At 44.5% G+C, this 8,849-nt stretch overlaps 2 protein-coding genes and 1 pseudogene across 4 annotated transcripts in view; 2 read left to right on the top strand and 1 right to left on the bottom strand.

The window, feature by feature from the left end:
* The window catches only part of LOC119469431 (zinc finger protein 160-like), a 609,418-nt gene that overhangs the window by 456,524 nt on the left and 144,045 nt on the right, over positions 1–8,849 (bottom strand). The gene's annotated exons all lie outside the window — the stretch shown is intronic.
* Positions 1–8,849, top strand: part of LOC108295644 (zinc finger protein 845-like) — a 43,261-nt gene that overhangs the window by 2,243 nt on the left and 32,169 nt on the right. Inside the window, exon 2 of the mRNA XM_037734676.1 lies at positions 6,440–6,521. The gene's annotated coding sequence lies outside the window, so the exon portion shown is untranslated. The remainder of the gene's footprint in view (positions 1–6,439; positions 6,522–8,849) is intronic.
* LOC119469433 overlaps positions 1–8,849 on the top strand; it is a 50,380-nt pseudogene that overhangs the window by 34,364 nt on the left and 7,167 nt on the right.

Here is an 8,849-nt window from a genome sequence, read left to right as displayed (position 1 = left end):
GCGTGCCTGTAATCCCAGCTACTCAGGAGGTTGAGGCAGGAGAATTGCCTGAACCCGGGAGACGGAGGTTGCGGTGAGCCAATATCGTTCCATTGCTCTTCAGCCTGGGTAATAAAAGGGAAAACCCCTCACAAAAAAAAAAAAAAAAAAAAGAGTCAAAGTTAAGTGGTACCAGCACAGCCTGGGAATGGAGGTGCTGTCAAGTGCGCAGAGCCCCTATTACCTATAAGTTGTATGTCTTTCATGACAACTTTACCCCTCGCACCTAGCACTGTTTTATTTCTCATGTACCACTTTATCTTTTAACTTTTTTGCTTACTCTGCTTTTGTGAAAAATTTGCTTCAGCTAGGTTCCCCCTCCCCTTCAAAACTAGGGTATAAAAGACCACCTAACTTTTTCTAAAGGGCCGAAAGAATTTTGGGCGTTAGCCACCTCTCCGTCACTGGGTTGATAAAGGACTCATAATTCAATCTCAGAGTGTGGTGCATTCCTTGACTTGCTCAGGTACAAAAGATGGGAGTTCAGGAACGCAGCTGCGGAGGGCTGGTCAGCTTGCATGGAGGGGGTTTTCTGAGGCAGCTTGTCCCTAACAGAAAGATGGAATATTTCTTTTCAGTCTACTTTTGGAAAGTTCGCGTTACCTGGCCTTAGATTCACTGCCCCCAGACCCAGGAACCAAGTGCTTCTTTTTCTTTCTTTTTTTTTTAAATCAGAGATGGCAAGATCATACCTCACTGCAGCATCAACCTCCTGGGTTCAAGGGATCCTCCCACCTCAGCCTCCAGAATAGCTGGGACCGAAGCCAGCCGTCATATCGAGCTAATTTTTGTGTTCTTTGTAGAGACGAGCTTTCACCATGTTTTTCAGGCTGGTCTCCATCTCCAAAGGTCAGGTGATCCAGCCGCTTCAGCTTCCCAAAGAGTTGAGATTACAGATGTGAGCCACCACGCCCAGATTGTTTTTTAATTAATAATAATAAAAACAATTAGCTGGGTGCATATGCTTATGCCTGTAATTTCAGCACTTTCAGAGGCTGTGTAGGCCAATCACCTGAGGTCAGGAGTTTGAGACCAGCCCGGCCAACATTGTAAAACCTCACCTCGACTAAAATACAAAAATTAACTGTGTGTAATAGTGGGCATCTGTAATCCGAGCTACTCGGGTGGCTATGGCAGGAGAATCTCTGGAATCCAGGAAGCAAAGTTTGCAGTGAGCTGAAATCACACCACTTCACTCAAGCCAGGCACAGAGTGAGACTCTGTCTCAAAAAAGTCAAATAAATATTCTTAAATAAGCTTTGGTAGGATCTTATGAGCTCACATGGTGGGTTTCCAACTATGATATGTGTTCAAAATTTTTTCTTTGACCCCACATTTTATTAGCTATATTGTTTTAACCATTTTAAAATTGTTTATCTCCAAAATTTATTATGTTCAGTTTACATTGAGAACTGTATGCTTTCTCGTCTATATCATATGTTGGAAACATTTTCTACTACCTGAGAAATGGTTTTAGGTTGTTTCAATGTGTGCTTACTAAAGATATCAAGGACCTTTTTTCTTTCTGATAATGTCAAAATTTGGTTCAAGTAGTCTGTTAATCCATTTTCTTATGTCATCTGATAAAACGATGAGCTGTGAGCTTCTAAGTAAGCATTGCCCTCAAGGTCCTCTGGTCCATAGTATTCTCTGCATAAGTTAAAGGAGCTGGATTGACTTGGGAGCTTGTTTCAGCAGAACCCATGTGTTCATGAAGAAAACACTTGCTCACATCTCATTTCTACCACTGCCTCTCTTTCACTGTTTTAAACACCTATAGCTGTGTGTTCACAATTGTGTCTATTTTGAAAGTATTCCTGTCATTTTTCTGGGAAAATAATTACATGTTTAGGATTCATGCATGAGAACCTTAGGCATTGTAAGAGACCTTTCTTTTGTTCAGATTTATAAAAGATGGTCCTGGAATTATTTTTGTTCCATTTTTTGAGACAGAGTGTTACTCTGTCACCCATCCTTGAGTGCAGTGACACAATCTTTGCTCACTGCTATTGTGGAGACCAGTTCCCAATATATCAACGTGGATTCAATGTCTCTCAAAGTGATCAAGTGGTCGGTGAAAAGAAAGACAAAGAAACCTTTTTTTTTTTTTTTTTTTTTTTTTTTTTTAGAGGGTTTTTTTTTTTTTTTTTTTTTTTTTTTTTTTTTTTAACAGCTGGGCCCAGGGAGACACCATGTAATGCTGCGCTGTGGATGTCTAACATGCCCCTGAAAACCTCAGTTTTTTATTAGGCTCTTTCAGTAGGGGAGGGTCAGTAAAGTTACACAAAGTTTCAGTGATAATTATACAAATAAAGGCCGGGCGCGGTGGCTCACGCCTGTAATCACAGCACTTTGGGAGGCCAAGGCGGGTGGATCACGAGGTCAAGAGATTGAGACCATCCTGGTCAACATGGTGAAACCCCGTCTCTACTTAAAATACAAAAAATCAGCTGGGCATGGTGGTGCGTGCCTGTAATCCCAGCTGCTCAGGAGGCTGAGGCAGGAGAATGCCTGAACCCGGGAGGCGGAGGTTGTGGTGAGCCGAGATCGCGCCATTGCACTCCAGCCTGGGTAACAAGAGCAAAACTCCGTCTCAAAGAAAAAAAAAAAAAAAAAAAAAAAAAAAAAAAAAAACATAAAATGTCAGCAGAGCGCTGTGGCTCATGCCTGTAATCACAGCACTTTGGGAGGCCAAGGCGGGTGGATCACGAGGTCAAGAGATTGAGACCATCCTGGTCAACATGGTGAAACCCCGTCTCTACTAAAAATACAAAAAATCAGCTGGGCATGGTGGCGCGTGCCTGTAATCCCAGCTACTCAGGAGGCTGAGGCAGGAGAATTGCCTGAACCCGGGAGGCGGAGGTTGTGGTGAGCCGAGATCGCGCCATTGCACTCCAGCCTGGGTAACAAGAGCAAAACTCCGTCTCAAAGAAAAAAAAAAAAAAAAAATTATACAAATAAAAAACATAAACAAAAACTATTGACCAAGGATCACAACATGATATTGTAAATGCAGAACCATGTAAAAATTACTTTTTGTGGGTTAGCATAAAAAACATATACCTTAGCAAGAGTAGAGGTTAAACATAAACTTACAATTACCAGCAAGAAACGCACTGGGCCCACAGCTGCAGGGAGAATAGTATCTGATACAGGACAACCAGCCTGACCACAAAACTGCAAGAGGGGGGATCCCCCTCCTGCAGGCCTGGAGGAGCAGTGGTAAAAGAAAGACTTTTACATCCTTATCTCAGCCACTGAGGTTTTTCCTTAACAGACGCCCCTCATGCATCTGTTTATAGTCTCTCCACAAGGGTCGCATTCCCTTTCGGGGGCCATAATCAATATGCCTTTCCTGAGAAAGAAATCTGCGTAATGAGCCTCTCCATTGCACAATAGCTCGGCAGAGCCAAAGTTACAAGTTATAGCTCAGTTTTTCACATTATTCTTTACTTTTCTCAAATAATTGATGCAGTAAGTAACAAGCATCGCAAAGCAAATAACTCATTTCAGGGGTTAAAAATCAACAATTTCTTCATGTTATTTTAGATAGCTTGGGTTTTGCCAATTCTTCCGTAAGCTTGGGGTTGCTCAGCTACCACCTAGGGGTCCATAGTGTTCCCAGCAACAGCAACCTCTGCCGCCCAGGCCCAAGTGACCCACCCCAGTCAGCCTCCCAAATAGCTGGGATTACAGATGCACACCACCATGCGTGGCTAATTTTTTGTACTTTTGGTAGACATGAGATTTCAACATATTGCCCAGGTTGGTCTCAAACTCCTGGGCTCACGTGATTGACCCACTTCAGCCTTCCAAGGTGCTGGGAATGCAGTGTGAGCTACCATGCCCTGCCCATTCTGGAATTTTCTAGAGAAGGAAGACCAATGCAACCTGTTGGCCCTTCCAGGCCATCACATTGGAATCAGCCACACTTTTCCTAATCAACTCAAAGTTTCTCAGGATAACTCAGTGTAATATCCCTTGCTCTAAAGCTCAGTGAGCCCACCTGTAATATACAGCTGTGGAATAAGACCACAACAGCTCAAAGTGACACTGACCCCTGAAATGATTGGCCAGATGGAGTGTTGCTTTTCCTGTAGGAGAGGGTAATGCTCAGGTGTAGTTTGAATTTTAAATGGATTCTGGTTCTCCTTAAATATAAAAACCACAAATACCAGAATGGAAAAAACAGGGAATTAGACTCAAATCACCTTGAACTTTTTCATGTCTCTGTCCACACAAACTGCCCCTCCTTATCATCTGATCTCTCGGCTTTCACCCAGCTGCACGGCTCCGTGTCCCCTGCAGGCCTCTCCCCTGAGCTCTGCAATGCTGTGTCCAGTTGGCTCCTTAGCTCTGCTGGGACATCACACAGACATCTCTACCTTCACATTTTCATCAATGACTTCCTAAACCCTCCTACACATTCCCTGCAGTCCTGCACGTCTCAGATGAGGGTGAAGTGTACTTCTGAGGGTTAGCTAAACTTGACAGCATGTATTTTAAATATGGGAAATAAACTGGACTCTTGAGAGAACAAGTCCCCAAGGGAAGAGCAGAACCAGAAGGTGGGGCTGTACTGGGCTGGCGCCCTCTGAGTGGAGCTCAGCCCTGACTTCACATTAGGGTGCTCAGGCATTTTGCAAATACATCTTTTATGCTGTTGCATCAGAGATTGCTATTATCATAGGGTGGGACCTACCCTCAATAATACTTACATTGGTGCCGGTGATTCTCATCTGTGCCTAGCACTGAACAACAAGGCAGTTTCCTCCATGTTGAGAGCTGGGAGGAGCCTTTGATCCACAGGAAGGTGATGGGCTATGCTCTGCATGGGGCTTGGTGAGGGCCACCTGGGTGCCCTGAAGATCTGTGCCCTGATGCAGTGTGTGTGTGGACTTTTCCAGAAGAAAATCAAGATCTGACGATGTGTAAAAATTACCTTGTACGTCCTTATGTAGGATGCTCTTATCTCTACATAATCTCTGGTGCAGTGGGCAGCAGAGGACAGTCTTTCTACAAGGTGAGGTCTCCCCTATGTGTGTCTTTTGTCTCAGGAAAAAAGTGAGTGCTTTTTTTTTTGTTTTTTGTTTTTGAGACAGAGTTTCACTCTTGTTGCTCAGGCTGGAGTGTAATGGCGCCATCTTGGCACACCACAACCTCTGCCTCTCAGGTTTAAGCAATTCTCTGGCCTCAGCCTCCCAAGTTGCTGGGGTTACAGGCATGTGCCACCATGCCTGGCTGATTTTTTCTATTTTTAGTAGAGATGGAGTTTCTCCGTGTTGATCAGGCTGGTCTTGAACTCCTGATCTCAGGTGATCCACCCACCTCAGCCTCCCAACGTGCTGGGATTACAGGCATGAGTCACTGCGCCCAGCCAACTGTGTGGTTTTTAAACATTAAATAATTGTCTGGTGCAGTGCTTCACACCTGTAATTGCAGCTGTTTGGGAGGCTGTGGTGAGCAGAGCACAAGGTCACAAGATCGAGGCCATCCAGGGTAAGATGGTGAAACCTAGGCCAGGCGTGGTGGCTCAAGCCTGTTATCCCAGCACTTTGGGAGGCCGAGGTGGGTGGATCACGAGGTCAAGAGATCGAGACCATCCTGGCCAACATGGTGAAACGCCATCTCTACTAAAAATACAAAAAAATAGCTGAGTATGGTCGTGTGCACCTGTAGTCCCAGCTACCCGGGAGGCTGAGGCAGGAGAATTGCTTGAACCCAGGATGTGGAGGTTGCAGTTAGCCGAGATTAGGCCACTGCACTCCAGCCTGGCGCCTGGCGACAGAGCTAGCCTCTGTCTCAAAAAAAAACCAAAAAAACACCGGGTGTGGCAGCTCACGCCTTTAATCCAAGCACTTTGGAGGCCAAGGCGGGTGGATCACCTGAGGTCAGGAGTTCAAGACCGGCCTGACCAACATGGTGAAACCCCATCTTAAAAAGAAACAAACAAAAAAATTAAAACAAAAACAACAACAACAACAACAAAAAACAAAAGATGGTGAAACCTGTCTCTACTAAATATACAAACATTAGCTGGGAATGGCAGCGTGTGTTTGTAATCCCACCTACACGGGATGCTGAGGCAGGAGAATCACTTTAATCTGGGTGTCAGACATTGCAGTGAGCTGAGATTCTGTTATTGAACCCCAGCCTGCCAACGGAGGTAGACTTTGTCTCAAAAATAAATAAATAAATGGCCGGACGCGGTGGCTCACGCCTGTAATCCCAGCACTTTGGGAGGCCGAGGCAGGTGGATCACCTGAGGTCAGGAGTTCGAGACCAGTCTGACCAATATGGAGAAACCCCGTCTCTATAAATAAATAAATACATACATACATACATACATAAACTAAAAAATAAATAAATAAATAAATTTCATGTTTTTTTTCACATACAGGATTGATTTCCAAAGACTCATGTTACGTGAGGAAGCCACCAGGAAGACCAAAGAAAAGGAGCCCGGGATGCCTCTTGCTCAGGTAAAATGATAGTCCTCAGTGGCTTATTGTGTCGTTTTTTTGATTCTGAAATACCAGGTATTGTGGTAGCCAGTCTTCTGTAAGCCCGAAGCATCCTGCCTAGCATGTGTGCTCACACTCACCCATGCCATTTCTCAGTGCTTCTTATCTCCACTTAAATTCCATCTCCTATAACTCAGTGATGTGAGCTTGAGAAGAGGCTGCACTGGGCATGGTCCTGGGAAGGGCTCACCCCAGACATGGATGGAGATGGGGTGTGGGCCTTGTGATGTCTGTGGTGTTGAGCAGCAGGGAATGTTCAGGGACCACATCAGGATACACATTTAACTCTGTGGACCAGATGAGAGAAGCTCTATATGATAGTCATACATTAATGTGCACTGGTTTCTGGAGGGGAAAAGGAGATATGTTAGGGGAGTTTTTTTTTTATTTTTATTTTTTTGAGACAAAGTCTCACTGTCACCAGGCTGGAGTGCAGTGGCACCATCTTGGGTCACTGCAACCTCTGCCTACTGAATTCAAGCAATTCTTATGCCTCAGCCTCCCGAGTAGCTGGGATTACAGAAACGCATCACCATACCCAGCTAATTTTTGTAATTTTAGTATAGACAGGGTTTCACCATGTTGACCAGAATGGTCTCAATCTCCTGACCTCATGATCCACCTGCGTCAGCCTCCCAAAGTGCTGGGATTACAGGCATGAGCCACTGTGCCTGGCCTAGGGGAGCTATTTTGTGTCTGATTTTTCAATGCATTTGAAGCTACATTAGTGAATCAGTATGTCTCTGACTCCAAACTTTTTATTTTAAAACACAGGGTGTCACTCTGGCATTCAGTCTGAAGTGCAGTGGCACAATGCTAGTTTACAGCAGCCTCGAACTCCTGGGCTCAGGTCATCCCTACATTAGCCTCCCAAGTGCTAGGGTATCAGGCACGTGCCATCATGGCTGCTATTTTTTTTTTATTTTTTAGTATGTAGAGTTGGGGACTTGCTGTGTTGTCTAGGCAACGGTGACATGGCAAAATCATAGCTCACTATAACTTTGAACTCCTGGCCTCAAGTGATCCTCCCACCTCAGCCTCCCAATCTACTGGGTGACAGGTGTGAGACAGCCAGCACAGTGGGACTCTGCACGTTTACTGGCTTGGAATAGAATGGAAAGTGGAGATAGACATCAGTGGTAGAGGTGGCTTTATTCCATCCTTGACTATGAATCATGTAATCAGTATGAATATCTGACTACTGGGGATTCTTCAAATCATTCTCAGCACTTTGACCCCACAAAGATTTTTTTTTTTCAGGGCCCTGATTAATCAGGCATTTTAGAAAAAACGGATTATGTTTGCTCTGACATAAGACGAGAAGTTATTTTGTTAGAGAGAATGAAGGCATTTTTTTCTACCCATTATTAGAAAATGTTTATTTTAAACATCACACAACATATATATGCGTTGTCTAGTAAAACTCCAAAGAAAGATGCACTATGCATCCCCTTTCTTATCCAGCCTTCCACTTGTTCCTGTGTCTCAATGGGGAATCCCTGTTAAGAGTTCTGTGGCGGCCAGGAATGATGGCTCACACCTCTAATCCCAGCACTTTGGGAGGACAAGGCAGGTGGATCATGAGGTCAGCAGTCGAGACCAGCCTGCCCACCATGGTGAAACCCTGTCTCTACTAAAAATACAAACATTAGCTGGGCATGGTGGCACACACCTGTAATCCCAGCTACTCAGGAGGCTGAGGCAGTTTTATTGCTTGAACCCAGGAGGCAGAGGTTGCCAGAGCTGAGATCATGCCACGGCACTCTAGCTTGGATGACAGAGCAAAATTCCATCTCAAAAACAAACAAAGAAAAAAAGCGTTCTGTGGCAAGTCAGCGCAATCTTAAAGAAATGTTTTCATACATTGTTGGAAGATGTTTTTTAAATTCTTTGATGAATGGATTTTTTTTGCATATTGTTTGAGACAGGGTCTCATTCTGTCACCAGCCTGGAGTGTAGTGTCACAATGAAACCTTTGCCTCTCAGGACCAAATGAGTCTCATGCTTCAGCCAACTGAGAAGTTGCAATTACAAACAGGAGCTACACACCTAGATAATTGTTTTATTAGTCAAGATGGGGTTTCATCATGTTGGCCAGGCTGGTCTCCAACTCTTGGCCTCAAGTGATCCTCCCACCCTGGCCTTCCATAGTGCAGGAATTTTAGGTGTGGGCCTTGGGCCCGGCCTGATGAATGTTTTGTTGTGTTTTATCCTGAAAATTTTGAAAATTTCCATGTTTTCAAGGTAGAAAACAAGACAAATTGTTCTTTTAAATCCTCCTTGGAG

Source organism: Cebus imitator, unplaced genomic scaffold (assembly GCF_001604975.1).
Source record: "Cebus imitator isolate Cc_AM_T3 unplaced genomic scaffold, Cebus_imitator-1.0 Scaffold654, whole genome shotgun sequence".
Taxonomy (NCBI): domain Eukaryota; kingdom Metazoa; phylum Chordata; class Mammalia; order Primates; family Cebidae; genus Cebus; species Cebus imitator.
Note: the sequence above shows the minus strand (reverse complement) of the source record. Positions and strands in the feature narration are given on the sequence as shown.